Source organism: Heteronotia binoei, chromosome 2 (assembly GCF_032191835.1).
Source record: "Heteronotia binoei isolate CCM8104 ecotype False Entrance Well chromosome 2, APGP_CSIRO_Hbin_v1, whole genome shotgun sequence".
Taxonomy (NCBI): domain Eukaryota; kingdom Metazoa; phylum Chordata; class Lepidosauria; order Squamata; family Gekkonidae; genus Heteronotia; species Heteronotia binoei.
Genome location: NC_083224.1, coordinates 79,057,912 through 79,073,175, shown reverse-complemented (window position 1 = coordinate 79,073,175; position 15,264 = coordinate 79,057,912). Strand labels below are relative to the sequence as shown.

The 15,264-nt window shown below is 47.7% G+C and overlaps 1 protein-coding gene across 5 annotated transcripts in view; it reads left to right on the top strand.

The window, feature by feature from the left end:
• Nucleotides 1–15,264, top strand: part of ATP2B4 (ATPase plasma membrane Ca2+ transporting 4) — a 245,815-nt gene that overhangs the window by 157,233 nt on the left and 73,318 nt on the right. The gene's annotated exons all lie outside the window — the stretch shown is intronic.

Genomic DNA, 15,264 nt, shown 5'->3' with positions numbered 1-15,264 from the left:
TGTGCTGATTTTCCCTGTAGTTGTAAACATAATTTTATAATCTTCTTCGTGGTCTCTGTGCTTCACACTCATGGGATAGAGCGCCTGCGCTGATCCCCGAATCGGTACCTAAAAAGCCCGGGATTTTTTTGCGTTCGGCGCCAACGGGCATGTGCAGGCGTCCCAATGTGCATGCTCGCCAGCACCAGAGCGAGGATCCCACCAGTTCCTTTCTGACCGCTGCGCTGAGAGGATCTCCTTTCATGTCCCCGGTCGGTAAAGTAATTTTGGATTGCTTCTGCCTATTGTATATAGCCCGTTTAATGTTTTCTTAGTGTAGTTAGTTAGTTAGTAGTTTAGATAGTGTTGTTGTAAAAAAAAAAAAAAGGCTTGTTGGACTTGCCCTTCGGGGCTTAGTTTTCCCCCCTGTTTTTCCCCTCAGAGACTTTCCTGGGTGGGTTTTTTCCTGGGCATCTATGGAAAGACGCTGGGTTTTTTTAAAGAGGTGCTGCTCCTGTGGGAAGAAGATTGCCCCCCCCCCCCGACGGCCATTTTCTCTGTCTTCTCTGTCTGGGCGAGGGACACCACGTGGATTCTTGCACCCACTGCCTGAGTTTCTCTAAACAAACTCGGAAGAATCGAGCGGCGAGGCTTTGGGCAGCGCTAGTCGAGTCGGCCCTTCATCCTCAGAAGATGGCATCGTCCCCGTCGGTACCGATGGAAGAGGCCACAGCTCCGACGGTCATATCAGCTGAGGCTTCGCTGATCAGGACCGAGATGCCGGACAAGCGCGGGCATTCCACTAAACGGCCTTCTGAAGGGTCTGTGGACACCCCGGCTAAGAAGCGTCGGGATGATTCAGGGACCCGATCATCCGCGCCGAAGAAGGTGAAATCAAAGGAGAAGCGGAAGAAGAGACCATCCCACACTCCTTTGCCTTCGCACGACGCTTCGGCATCGACAGCTCCACCGAGGAAGATCTTGGCGTCCCCACGTCGTAGCCCTTCGGTGTCGAGAGGCAGTGCTTCGCAGCTACGCCTATTGGCATCAGAGCACAAGATCAACCTGACTCAGCGCTCCCACTCTTCAGGGTCCAGGCGGCGCAGCGAGAGCGACTCGGTCTTCGGCACCGATGGTTCAGGCGAGAGGTCAGAGGGAGCTAGAACCGACTGCGATAGCTCATCGCTTCCCACCGCTTCCACCATGGGAACAGCGTCAATGGCCTTCATATGCCTATCCCTATCCACCGTACCAATGGTACCCTCCACGGGAGTTTGCAGACTGGGACCAGCAGTTCGAGGCGTCTCACATGTCCCAACTCTCTCAGCAGTCCAGAAGACGTCCGTTGACATCGATTTCCATCCCGCCAGACAGATGTGAAGTGGTGGTGGAAGAAGTCCAACCTCGATCATCGGGGTTGATTCAGTCACCTGTGAGGGAGTCAACGCCGGTGCTCTCGGAACACTCCCTGCGCAGAGAGTCTTCATCATCGGACTCCGAGGGTGGTACCGATGAACCGGATCGGGCTTTGGAGCCTTTTCCTGTGTCTCATATGGCTGAGGATCTTCCTATCTCACCTTCAGAGGATATGAAGTTGTATGGGGACCTGGTGAACAGGATGGCACTCTCCCTTTCGCTGCCGGTGACCCAACTACAACCCGTTGTAGATGACACCGTGTTCAACATTATGCAACGGGACACGTCTACAGCGGTTGCCCTACCGGTAACGAAGGTCATTCTTCAAGCCGTGAAGGAGCCTTGGGCGAAGCCAGCATCGACACCGGTGTCATCAAGGAGGCTGGACCATATGTATCGGGTCCAAGAGTCGGGAGCGGAGTTTCTCTTCACTCATCCAAAGCCTAATTCGGTGGTCGTTTCCTCCTCATCGAAGGCCCGAAAAACACACTCTTCTCCACCAGATAAGGAGGGAAAGAAGCTGGATAATGTGGGGAGAAAATTCTACTCGGCTGGGGCCCTCGGAGTAAAGGTATCTAACTATGCTGCAAGCATGGCTAGATACCAATATTCGGTATGGGAACAACTTATCCCCCTTCTGTCTTCCCTAAGTGATGAGAAAAGATCGGCTGCAAAGAAGTTGCAGAAGGAGGGCTTTGCTGTAGCCAAACAACAATTGGCTGCAGCAAAGCATATGGTCAATGTCTCAGCAAAGACCATCACCTCTGCTGTTTGCCTCCGCCATCACTCTTGGCTTTGATCCATGGCTCTCCAGCAAGATACCAGGGCTTTTGTGGAAGATCTGCCCTTTGAGGGCGAAGGCTTGTTCAGTTTCACCACTGATAGTACGCTCCAGGAAATGGACAAGAGCATAAAAACGTCCAGGAACCTGGGAGGGCAGGGGTCATCTAGAGCTGCAAAGCAGAAGCAGTGGCGCAAGTCTTGGTCAAAGAAACAGTACCAGAAGTTCTCTCCAGATCAACAATGGAGACCTCGCTCGAATCTACCTGAGAGTAGGTCCCCATACAGGGGGAACAACAGCAATCATTTCGCTTTGGCTCAAAACACCAGCAAATCCAAGGGCACGCACCCTCAAAAGCAGGGCCTTTGACTTTCTCGCAGCACGTGTCATCGTCCCCACTTCTTCTCTCTATCCGCCTCCGCCCCTTCCTGTCGGCCTGGGAGTCCATCACTACCGACAGGTGGGCACTTTCCATCATAGCGGAAGGCTACAAAATAGATTTTGTTCAGATTCCGAACCAATCCATGGTAATTACCACACTGCCTTCCCCACCTCTGCTGGCGGAGATGAACAACCTCCTACAGAAACAAGCCATAGAGAAGGTTCCGATGGAGGCCAGGACGGGAGGTTTCTACTCTCTTTACTTCCTGGTTCCCAAGCGGGACAGGGGTTTAAGACCAATCATGGATCTTCAGAATCTAAACAAATTTATTCTGTACCAGAAGTTCAGAATGTCCACTCTGGAAACGATCCTGCCCCTCATCATCCAAGGGGACTGGATGGCAACTCTGGACCTCAAGGAACCTGCGTTCAAACTTTTCCTTCAGTTTGCAGTAGGTTCTCAACACTTCCAGTTCAAAGCCCTTCTGTTTGGCCTGTCCACGGCACCTCGGGTGTTCACGAAGATGATGAGCGTTGTGGCTGCCCATCTCCGGCTTAAAGGGATAGTCGTCTTTCCATACATCGATGACTGGCTCCTTGTGGTGGAGTCGAAAGAGAGTTTGTCATCCCACATTGCCATCACTCTTTGTCTTCTCGACACCTTGGGTCTGCAGGTCAATTTGGAGAAATCACACCTTATTCCATCGAGGACAGTTCAGTTCATAGGGGCTTTGCTGGATACGAACCTGCATCAGGCGTTCCTGCCTCAGCAGAGAGCGGTGGACATTATCAACCTTGTGCAACTTCTGCAAAGTCGAAAGTGGGGCGCAGCAGCTGCAGCGGATGCTGGGGCTGATGGCAGCGACGACAAGAGTGCTACTCTTTGCAAAGCTGAGGATGAGAGGCCTAAAACTCTGGTTTCTTCGTCAGTTTCGACCATTGAGAGACTCACCTCGAAAGAGGTTTGTAATTCCACCTGTGACTCTTCAAACTCTGCAATGGTGGAAGTAAAAAAGCAACATTTGTCAGGGAGCTCCCTTTCATCTCCCTGCACCTTCTGTAAGTATCACAACAGATGCATCTTTGTGGGGTTGGGGGGCCCACATGAATGGTCTTTGTGTGGGGGACCCTTGGCCTCTGAAATTGACTCACTGCCACATAAATTATTTAGAACTGCTGGCAGTTCATTTTGCTCTTCACTCTTTCTGCCCCTTGGTGGCGGGGAAGATTGTTGCTCTGCTAACAGACAATACCACTGCCCTGTGCTACATCAACAGGCAGGGGGGGACAGTCTCTCGATGGCTCTGTGCATTGGCACTGGACCTGTGGTCAGAGTGCCTGGACTATGACATCTTCGTGAAGGCTGCACATCTCCCTGGGGTCCTCAACTTGCAGGCAGACTCCCTCAGCAGGGGCGTGGCTTCCCCGCACAAGTGGGAACTGCACTGGCATTTCCTCCAACCTGTCTTTCAGCTTTAGGGGTATCCTCAGGTGGATGTCTTTGCCACAGCCGAGAACAGGAAGTGTCCTCTGTTTTGTTCCAGAGGGGGTGCGGGTCCAGAGTCATTGGGAGACGGTCTGCTGTTTCCGTGGGAAGGTCGGTTCCTTTATTTGTTTCCGCCTCTGCCATTGTTGACGAAGGTGGTCAACAAAATCGCAAGAGAGAGACCATGCTGCATCCTGGTGACTCCCTGGTGGCCTCACCAGAACTGGTTCCCGATCCTGCTCCAATTGTCGAGGGAGGTCTTCTACCAGTTCCCGGCGGAACCGGACCTTCTGTCAGCTAAGGGAGGTCATGTACTCCATCACAACGTGCCCCATCTGAAGCTGACAGCGTGGCTTATTGACCCTTTGGGTTCTCCCTAAGAGGCGGAGGACATCTTGGGTGTTTCCCACCGTCCAATCAGGGAGGCAGGAATCTTAAAAAACTTCCCCTTCCTGTGGCTGTGGGAACCACCCTCCTTCCAGTTTTATTTCCTGCCTCGACAGGGAGTAGCAGCATTTAGGCTAGGTTCCTATCCTTTTCATTGCTTGCCTATTTCTTTAACAAAAAAAAAAAGAAAGATATTTTTCTTCCTCTTCACCTCCTACTTGTTGTATTACCTTCTAATATCTCTTCCAGCATTTTTTCCGCTCCTTTTCGTCCTTCCTTCAGACCCTTTCAGCTCCTCTGCCTCCCTCCCCCCACCACCACTTTCTCTCAGCGCTTCAAAGAGGCGCGGCTGCTAAAATCCAAGCCGCGACAGCGGCACACGGATAAACTCGAGCCGCAGCAGCAGAGGAGAAGGAAAATGACGCGTCGACCAAGAGACGCCTTCATGGACGACGGCCCGGTTCCCGACGCCTGGTGCGGAACCGAGAGACCCGCCTCCGGAGCCGGCATGACCTCCAGGCTTGCCTCGACTGCCGGCAACGTGCCCTGTAGGGGCGAGAAGGCAAAAGGCGAATGCAGGCGGCGCTGGTCTTCCCCAGCTGCGGAGGAGGCTTCCTCGTCAGGGCTCTTCCCCAGTAACAGCAGCCATCTTGGGGAGCGCCAAAAGGCGCGAAATGGGGACAGACCTCAGCCATGCAGCTTCCAGACGCAGGATCGTCCCGATGCCAACATCCTGGCGGGAGACTTCGTTCCGGATGAGACCCAGCCTGCACTGGAATCCACGCAGACCTGCCAGCCCCAGACGGGCTTGGGTAACGTACCCTTTATGGGACCCAACTTTTTTACTGAGTTTCTTGAATCAATAAAACAGACAGTGGGGGCAGCAGTCAGGGCATCTGGCCATAGGAGACCAAGGTCCCCCAGGTCCAGTTCCTCCTCCAGATCCCCTTCTCCAAAGAAACCCAGAGGTCGCTCCAGCCACCATAGGGCTTCAAAGAAACCACTACTCGGTGACCAGGCGGAGAGCGAAAGATCCATGTCTGAGACCCGCTCTGTTGATTCCTATGGGGGAGATCGGGAGGAGGGCGAATTTTTATCTGATGAGGAGATAGAGGACGTTTCAGTTCCGGAACCCTCATCACGATTCTTCAAGGCAGAAGAGTTCCAACCCCTCTTAGCCAAGGTGCTGTCTGCCCTAGACTTGCAAGCATCCCCAGAGGAACATGAGTCTTCCCACCCACTAACCAACCCCAAAAACAAACCCAAGGGAAATACGGAGTTTTTTCCCCAGATTCAGATCCTCTGACAAGGTTTTTCCCTTCCCTGAGTTCTTCGAACGTCAGTTGAAGTCTGAGTGGGCCAAGCCTAGTACTAACAGGCAGGTACCCAATTCTATCAAGAAACTCTATGAATTACCTGCCTTTGCTAACGATATGCTGCAAGTATCATTGGTGGACGCACCAATTGCAGCATTGCAGTCTCACGGTCTGTTAGCTAGGCCATGCCCAAGTATCTGCGACGTTCCGACAAGAGAGGCTTTGGGTCTGGCTCCTTTCGTGCCTCCTCCACCTTCTCCAAACCAAAGCAGTACTTCAGAAGAACAACCTGGGGACAGCCCAAACAGAGTTTCCAAAAGGGCTTCTCCAATTCCCATTTCCAGAGGAATCAACCTGACAGGTCCGACAAATTCGAGAAAGGACCCAAGCCCAACAAAGCATGACTGGGATTCTATTCCAGTGGGGGGCCGTCTGCTACATTTCCAACAGACGTGGGCGGCCTCGAGGGTCGATGCTTGGACTTTGGAAATCGTTTCATGGGGTTACCCCATAGAATTCAAAAGGACACCTCGAGATCGTTATTTGGTTTCTCCTCTTCACTCAAACCCAGAACGAAGAAGCATCACCCTCAAAGCAATCCAACACTTACTGGAAATTGCAGCGATAGAACCTGTTCCTCCATTGCAGAGATGTCAAGGCGTCTATTCCATCTTCTTCACGGTGCCCAAGAAAAACGGGGACTGGAGAGCGATTCTAGACCTGAAATTTTTAAACAGGCATATCAACCTCCGTCACTTCAGGATGGAGTCCATCAAATCTGTAACGGAAGCCCTGCACCATCAGGACTACATGGCATCTCTGGACCTAACAGAGGCCTATCTACACATTCCAATTCTACCAGCACATCGCAAGTTTCTTCGCTTTTGCGTAAACGGGACTCACTACCAATTCAGAGCCCTACCTTTCGGCCTGGCGACAGCACCGCAGGTGTTCACCAAGGTTTTGGTGAACCTGATAGCAGTCCTCAGACAGAGAGGGATACATGTGCACCCTTACCTCGACGACCTCCTGATAAGATCTTCATCGAGGGAGAGTGCGGAGCAGGACGTTCTACACACCATATCCTGTCTTCAACAACACGGGTTCATAATCAACATCCCCAAGAGTCATTTACATCCGTCCCAGAGATTACAACACCTGGGTATGGTCATCGACACAAACCTGAATTCCATTTTCCTCTCAGGAGACAAGATACTGAGGACCAAGACGTTGGTGCTCCAGGTAGTGCGGGAACCATCGTCGTCTCTCCAGACTCTAGCAAGACTCATGGGTCTACTTGTTTCAAATCTAGAGGCACTTCAATGGGGTCGTTTTCACACCAGGCAACTCCAGATGTTCTTGCGTCCTTTTCAGACCCAGATCATGGAGAAGCGCCCTATGTCGCTGACAGTTCCCAAGAAGGTCAAGGACAGTCTCTTATGGTGGACGAAGGATCACAACCTGCGCCAGGGGAGGACCTACTTCGTAGAGAACGAAATACAACTATTTTCGGATGCCAGCCTTGCAGGATGGGGGGCGACCCTCAACGAGATCCCTACCCAGGGCCAGTGGACAACCGAGGAGACTTGTCTTCTGATCAACCTCCTGAAGCTCCGGGCCATTTGCCTGGCTCTTCTATACTTTCAGGACCAGGTGACCGGGAAGCATGTCCTGGTTCGAACGGACAATATCGCAGCCAAGGCCTACTTAAACAATCAAGGGGGATCCAGGTCGAGTTCCCTTCACATGGAGGCCGGGAAGCTGTTCGAATGGGCGGGGAGACATCTGAAATCTATACGAGCAGAACATATCAAAGGGATTTGCAATGTGAAGGCGGACTGGCTCAGCCGGGAGAACATTCAATCGGGAGAGTGGTCTCTCAACAAGAAGCTTTTCTTAATGATAGTGGATCACTTCGGTCCACTGGTGTTGGATCTTTTTGCGTCTTTCCAGAACCACCAACTTCCTCGATTCTACACGAGGTACTACCACTATCAAGCGGAGGCCACGGACGCGTTAACATCTCCCTGGCCACAAGGTCTTCTCTACGCCTTCCCCCCAATCCCGATCATTCCGAGGTTGCTTCGAAAGATCAGACTGCTAAAGGCCGAGGTCATCCTGGTTGCTCCCTGGTGGCCGCGACGTCACTGGTTCTCATCAATCCAACAGATGTCAATAGCAGAGCCTCTTCACCTACCAATCTACCCAGACATGCTGTTACAGGGCCCGGTGTGGCATCCTCATCCAGACTGGCTGAAATTGACTGCTTGGAGGTTGAACGGCGCTCTCTATTAGATTTTGGTTATGCAACTGACGTGACAAATACCATCCTCGCATCCAGAAGAAGCTCCACAACGCGGATCTACAATATGACTTGGAAGGCCTTCCACATGTGGTGTCGGAGAAAGGCCGTGGATCCGTTACAGCCTTCTATCCCCAAGATTCTTCAGTTTCTGCAGGACGGTCTTCATTCTGGATTAAAACCAGCTACCCTCAAACGTCAGGTGGCGGCCTTGTCCTCGGTCATCCAGCAGGTGGACAGCGTGAACCTCTCATCTCACCCTCATATTCGGCGGTTCCTCAGAGGAGCTGCCATGAGTTCTCCGCCACAAGTACATCGGTTCCCTACCTGGAGATTGAACCCGGTACTCTCGGCCCTAACAGGCCCACCATTCGAGCCCTTAAGTTCTGTGCCTCTAAAGATGATGCGTATGAAGACCATCTTCCTGGTGGCAATAACATCGGCCAGAAAAGTGTCGGAGATTAGGGCCTTGTCAGTAAAAAGGGAGCTGTGTGTGTTCCACAAGGATAAGGTGGTCCTCTATCCGGACCCCACCTTCCAACCGAAGGTTTCCTCCAGATTTCACCAAAGTCAAGAGATCAACTTGCCATCTTTCTGTCCGGATCCCAAGCATCCCAAGGAGCGCACATGGCATACCTTAGACGTGCGAAGAGCAATTAAGATCTACCTTATCAAAACTGAGCCTTTTCGCAAATCAGACTCCATGTTCATCAATATAGCAGCGCCCATGCTGGGAGAGAAGATGTCCAAGTCAGCAATTAGCTACGCCATCAAGCAGTGTATATCGGAGGCGTATAAGGCGTTAAACCTTCAAGTACCGCTAGGGATCACTGCACACTCAACCAGGAGTGCGGCTACCAATGCTGCCTTTAGCAGGAACGCTTCCATCGAGGAGGTGTGCAAGGCAGCCATGTGGTCATCTATCTCCACTTTTATCCGCCACTATAAGTTGAACGCATATGCATCGGCGGAGGCAGCCTTTGGCAGATGAATCCTGCAACATGTGCTGCCTGAGTAGGACGATCCCACCCTGACTATCACACTGCTATGGGAGCACCCAAGATGTCCTCCGCCTCTTAGGGAGAATGACCCTTGGCACTTACCGTGAGGGGTCCTTCTCCTAAGAGGACAGGAGGACATCTTGCCCTCCCTTCTATCGCCCTACCTTGGGCAGCATCTATCTGTATCCGATTTCCTTTCTGTAGCCTTCGTCTACAGCTGTGTATATCTCCTGTTATAGACTACCTGTAGTTTACCTGTTCTTGTTTTTTAGATACGAGTTTTCTCTTAGTCGGTCTGAGAGGCTGGTGCCAAGTTTTTTCCCGACCGCCAGTTAGATTCTGTTTTTTTCATAGCAGCAATAGTTGCAAAGATTTTTGTACTGCTTCTCGGAGTCACCCGAACTGGAAGGAGGGTGGTTCCCACAGCCACAGGAAGGGGAAGTTTTTAAAGATTCCTTCCTCCCTGATTGGACGGTGGGAAACACCCAAGATGTCCTCCTGTCCTCTTAGGAGAAGGACCCCTCACGGTAAGTGCCAAGGGTCGTTCTCTAGCAGAGTCCAGCACGTCTTCCTGAATAGCAGGAAACTTTCTACCCGTGCTTCCTATGATAGGAAGTGGCGGAAGTTCCTTCAGTTCCTAATTGATCCTTCAGTTTCTCCCCAAAGGATGGGATTGTCAGTAATTTTTGAGTTTTTGTTATCTCTTGTGGATGCTGGCCTTGTTTTTTCCTCCATCAGGGTTTATTTGGCAGCAATATCTGCATTCCATGAACCAGTGGAGGGACATTCTGTTTTTGCACACCCTCATTCTAAGAGGTTTTTGAAGGGTCTGCTTAGGCTTCATCCCCCATCCAGATTGCCCCCACAGTTGTGGGATTTGACTTTGGTGTTGGACAGATTGACTCGTCATCTTTTTGAGCCAATGGCCACGTGTTCGTTACAGCTTCTCTCATGGAAGACTGCGTTTTTGGTATCCATCACATCAACACGTCGTGCGGGGGAGCTCATGGCGATGCGTTGTGACTACCCGTATCTTGTTTTTCAGGAAGCTGGAGTTTCGTTAGCTCCTGATATTTCTTTTCTCTCCAAGGTGGTTTCTCAGTTCCACCTCAACCTAGAAGTTTGGTTGCCCACTTTTCATCCTACGCCTTCCTCGGATGAGGAACGTAGGTTGTATGCTTTAGACGTAAAGCATGCTTTATTGTTTTATTTAAGTTGTTCCAAGAGTTTTCGCAAGGACAAGCTGCTTTTTGTTTCATACGCTGCCCCTAAGTTAGGTTCCAGGATTTCATCTCAGAGGCTTTCAAAATGGCTCATTGAGACTATTAAACTGTGTTATTTGTTGGCTAAGAAGCCGTTATTTGGGCCTATTCGCGGCCACTCTACAAGGGCAATGGCGACATCGGTGGCGTTCCTGAAATGCGTGTCCCTGACGGATGTTTGTAAGGCTGCCACCTGGTCCTCTCCGCATGCCTTTATGAAGCACTACGTGCTGGACGTGCATGCTCAACAGAGGACTCGTTTGGGTACTGCGGTGCTGCAAGCTGTTTCTTCCGGGTGACCGTCTTCCCGCCTCCAGGTATGTCTTGCTTGCTAATCTCCCATGAGTGTGAAGCACAAAGACCACGAAGAAGATAGACAGGTTGCTTACCTGTAACTGTAGATCTTCGAGTGGTCATCTGTGCATTCACACTACCCACCCTCCTTCCCAACTGCTGACAGTCTCCCTCCATTAGGGACTTCCAGCGGTCAGGAAGGAACTGGCGGGATCCTCGCTCTGGCGCTGGCAAGCATGCGCATTGGGACACCCGCGCATGCCCATTGGCGCCGAGCGCGAAAAACTCCCGGGCTTTTTAGGTACCGATTTGGGAATCAGCGCAGGCGCTCTATCCCATGAGTGTGAATGCACAGATGACCACTCGAAGATCTACAGTTACTGGTAAGCAACCTGTCTTTCTCCTTGCTTTGCTTCCTTACATGATTAAACATAGATATTTCCCCCTTTGTGTTTTCCTGCCCACTATCTCATTCACCCTTATAGTCTTGGCATACTTGGCCTCGCCCTCTTCACTTTAATGCAATGATACTGTGTAATAAAATACTAAACTACAGCTTGATCCAAAAATCATTTAAGTCAAAGCAACTGCTCCTGGTGAGTTCAGTATACTCTGAAAAAGAGAGTATTTCTTTTGCCCTTCTCAAGTACCGTTGTTGGGTAATTCAGTTTTGCTACTATAAAATTTTATGCAATGATGTTTCCAGTAATTTTAGTACTATTTTTGTTTTCTTATATTCTATAATGTTTCACAGAATTGATAAGTCCTAGTACATGTTAACATGAACAATATGTGAAGCCATCAAATGTATGACAGTCTACAGGTTATTGACTGTGTACCTCCATTAGGCTCTTGGTCAAACTGTTAGATTAACTGTAGTCAAGGTGCAGAAGAAAGTGGGACTAAACTGCCACTTTACACAAGCTCTTTCATAAAAGAAAAGGCGATATCAGTAGTTCCTGTCTTGGTATTGTTGCTGTAAGCTGACAGTTCAGATTGAAGCATATATCTGACAGTAAAGGAGTTTGGATGGTTGATAGTTTTGAATAAGAAGGGGGGACAAGCAGTTCTCTTCCTAGGTCAGTACTATTTTAGGAGCTCTGGGGATGTTTCATTGCATGGGAACCATGTATTGTATTTTATAGGGAATTGGATTAAAATTCCCCCTTTACCAGTGACCTGAGGCTGAAAAATTAACATATATCCTGCACTACATTTCTTCTACCATAATAATTAAGAGACTCACTGCACTGTGTACTAGTTAGAATATGATATTAGGATCTGGAAGACCAGGGTTCAGATCCCCACTTAGCCATAAAACTCACTGGGTGACCTTGATCCTGTCACTCACACAGGGCTCTTGTAGAGATAAAATGGATGACATCAGCGATGTATGCTGTCCTGACACCCTTCTAAGAAGAACAGGATAAAAATGGATGGGTAGATTCCCAAGAAGTCTCACATCCAAGCTTTTGCTAATCCCATGTGAGTCCCAAGACAGAAACTTGTCACCTGGAAATTATATCCACAATCAATGCTGCTGAGGAAGACAGGGAATAGAGCAGTGTGTTGGTGTAGCCAGTTTGGTGTAGTAGTTAAGTGCACAGACTCTTATCTTGGAGAACTGAGTTTGATTCCCACTCCTCCACGTGCACCTGCTGTTGTGACCTTGAGTCAGTCACAAGTTCTCACAGAGCTGTTCCTCTCAAGAGCAGTTTCTGTCAGATCTCTGTCAGCTCCACCTACCTCCCTGGGTGTCCGTTGTGGAGAGGGGAAGGGAAATCTGCTATGAGATTCCTTTGGGTAGTAAAGGGCAGAGTATAAATCCAGTCTCTTCTCTCTCTTCTTCTTTGGTTTGTGTTACCTTCAGAGCACATAAGCTATACTTTTCTATAGAGGCTGCCATTGAGGGTTTCAGATCTCTCTTAGAGGACCTCTTCTGGAACCCAGTCTAGTTTTCCTCATTTCAGAAGGAGAGTTTTCTGCTGGTTTTGGCAAGAGGTGGAAACAGGCTCTTAGAATCTGAGAAGAGCATGAGGCTAAAGAGGAAGAGTTGGGCAGGATGTCTTTGAGTGAGTGACACCTAATAATGTATAGCTCTAGGCAAAATTCCTGTCCCTGGCCAACAAGCTGTACAATATAAGGGTGCTGTATTCTGTACCAGTTGTCTTTTTAAGGAAAATGTCCCAGGAACATTTTGTAAATAAGTGGTTTGGATAGTTTTGTATACTGTATGTATGAACTGATATTGTGATATTGTGTATGGCATTATATCAGTGATATAAACTTAGTAATGAGCTTTAGCACAGTATATTTGTGCCTATATATTCCAGGAACAGTTTGGACATGGAAGAAAGCAAACAGTGTGCTAAGAAAGCTTTCATTCTGAATAAAACTTTGTTGGTCTTAAAGGTGCTACTTGATTCTGCTTTGTTTCAGCAGAGTTGTGCTAAGGCAATCTTTAAACTTCAGAGATTAGAAAGATCTCTTGCCTTGGGGAAGTTCCTGAAGAGATGGCATAAGCATTCCTAACTAAATAAACATCATCACTGAAGTTTGCTGGCAGAAGACATTTTAAGAGCTATAAGGTGTTATAAATATACTGAGAAGAATTCTGTTAATGCAATAGGTGTGTGCTTAGAAATCTGATGCTGCTGCAGATGTTTGTCCTCACAGCTGCTTCTAAAATATGCCACAGAGTCCTACAGTAAGGATATATCTGAGTCTCGTCCTACTGATTTTTGGTTTCTTGGTGGTGGCATTTCTTGTTATTACTAGTATCTGATGGTCTTTACAGCAGTATCAGTGAAAAACTTGACATAGCATTGCTTAGAGTGGCTATTTCCTGATGGATAATTATTGAGAACTGCTGAGTTGGGTAAAAGCGATGGTTAATTCAGCCCAGCATCCTGTGGCTGAGAGTGATTAGACTGACTAAAGCAGAGGTACAGCGTAGTCCTCCCTTCCCTAACATTTGAAATTGTAAACTCTAACTGTCATAAGTATAAGTTATGCTATGAGCTTTTGCAAATCACATAGAAATTAGGTTCCTAAATTAATCCCTCATTACATGAGTTAATTGAATCCAATACTTATAAGGTAGATTTAGTTATATTTGGTTGCATTTTGGGCTTCTTGGAAAAATAGCCCTGGATCAAAGTCACATGTAAGTGTCATCATCATACATAGTTTGTGATACTAAGTAAAATACACAAATTCCTTAGTCACTATTCCTACCCTTTTCATAGTTCTCTGAATGTCTGTGGTAGCATTCCTTAGCTGGCAGATTATAAAGATTTTAAAGCATTTCCTCATAATGGAATCTGTCCTTGCCTTTGGTATCTTTTTGTTCCCTTTTGTCAAAAATATTTTAATGTTTCATTGTAATTTTTTCTCTGTGAATAGAACATGGAATCAACTTGTACACATTTGATTTTTCTGTATAGTCAGTTAACTTTTTCTTGTGTTATTTCTTTTCTTCTTCCCTAATATTTCCTAACTTTTCTCCTTGCCATTTGTCTGCTTTGGTACATTTGAGCTATATTCGGTACATTAGACTCACTTCTGCAGAGTGAGTCTAAACTCAGTTTCCTGAGAAGCAATTTAAAGTCCAGTATTCTATACTTATATTAAATAACTGTTTCCAGTGTGCATGACTTTGTACTCATGGCATTGAATTTCATTTGACATTTCACTGCCAACCCATGTAATTTTGTAAGATCATCCTGTTCACAGTCTGCCCTATCGTCTAAATGTTTGACATGTTGCTTCCCTGCAATACCAGAGTTATGTCTCCCTCTCTTGCCAAATTAATGTAATAGCTCATTGTATTGCTAGCAGGGTAGTCCTGTGCTTTATCCAGAACACTTATTTTTTGAGACAGCCAACATTAAGGATTGATCTACCTGTTTGGTAACATCCAGAAACAATCCTGATAGATCAAAGAGAGAGAGACAGTGTAATTGTGTACAAATTCAGGGTTAAAATCTTTTCTAAAATTGATACTTAAATACAAAAAATAGTTCTATGAATTCTAGAATAGTTCTGTTACTTATTGTCAAATTCTTGGGACTTCAATGTTTTGGATTTCTACACCAGGTTCCAGTTTGCTTTGAATTCATCCACATCCTAGAAAAATTCCACCTTATTGGTAGGTAGGACATTTGCTCCAGGTACCTGGCAGATAGCATTTCCACACTGAAAAGTACCCTAACACTGTTTTTTTGCTGGACCTGGTCCACCTATTTTCTGTTTGCTTAGTAACAGAAATTATGCTACTTTCTCTTCTAATATTATCAGGAAAATGATTGGTACATAGGGTTGCCAGTCCCCAGGTGGGATTGACTCTAGGATCCAACAGTCATCTACAAATATGAACAACTAAGAATCATGTGTTGGAAAATGGCATTACTCATCAATATAGAGAACACAAGGGACTTGTATTTTGTGAATTTGGACATGAGTGGCATTCATAAATACCATTATTATACCTTATAATTTTATGATTTTTTTGTATGGCATATTAGATTATATGAATATGACTATTGTTACTATCACTAGATATTTATAAGTGAATATAACATTGTAGAAGTTTAATTTATTGGTGCGCAGTGTTTTCAAGTTCTTCCTAATCCCCAGGTGGGGGCAGGGTTTTCCCAG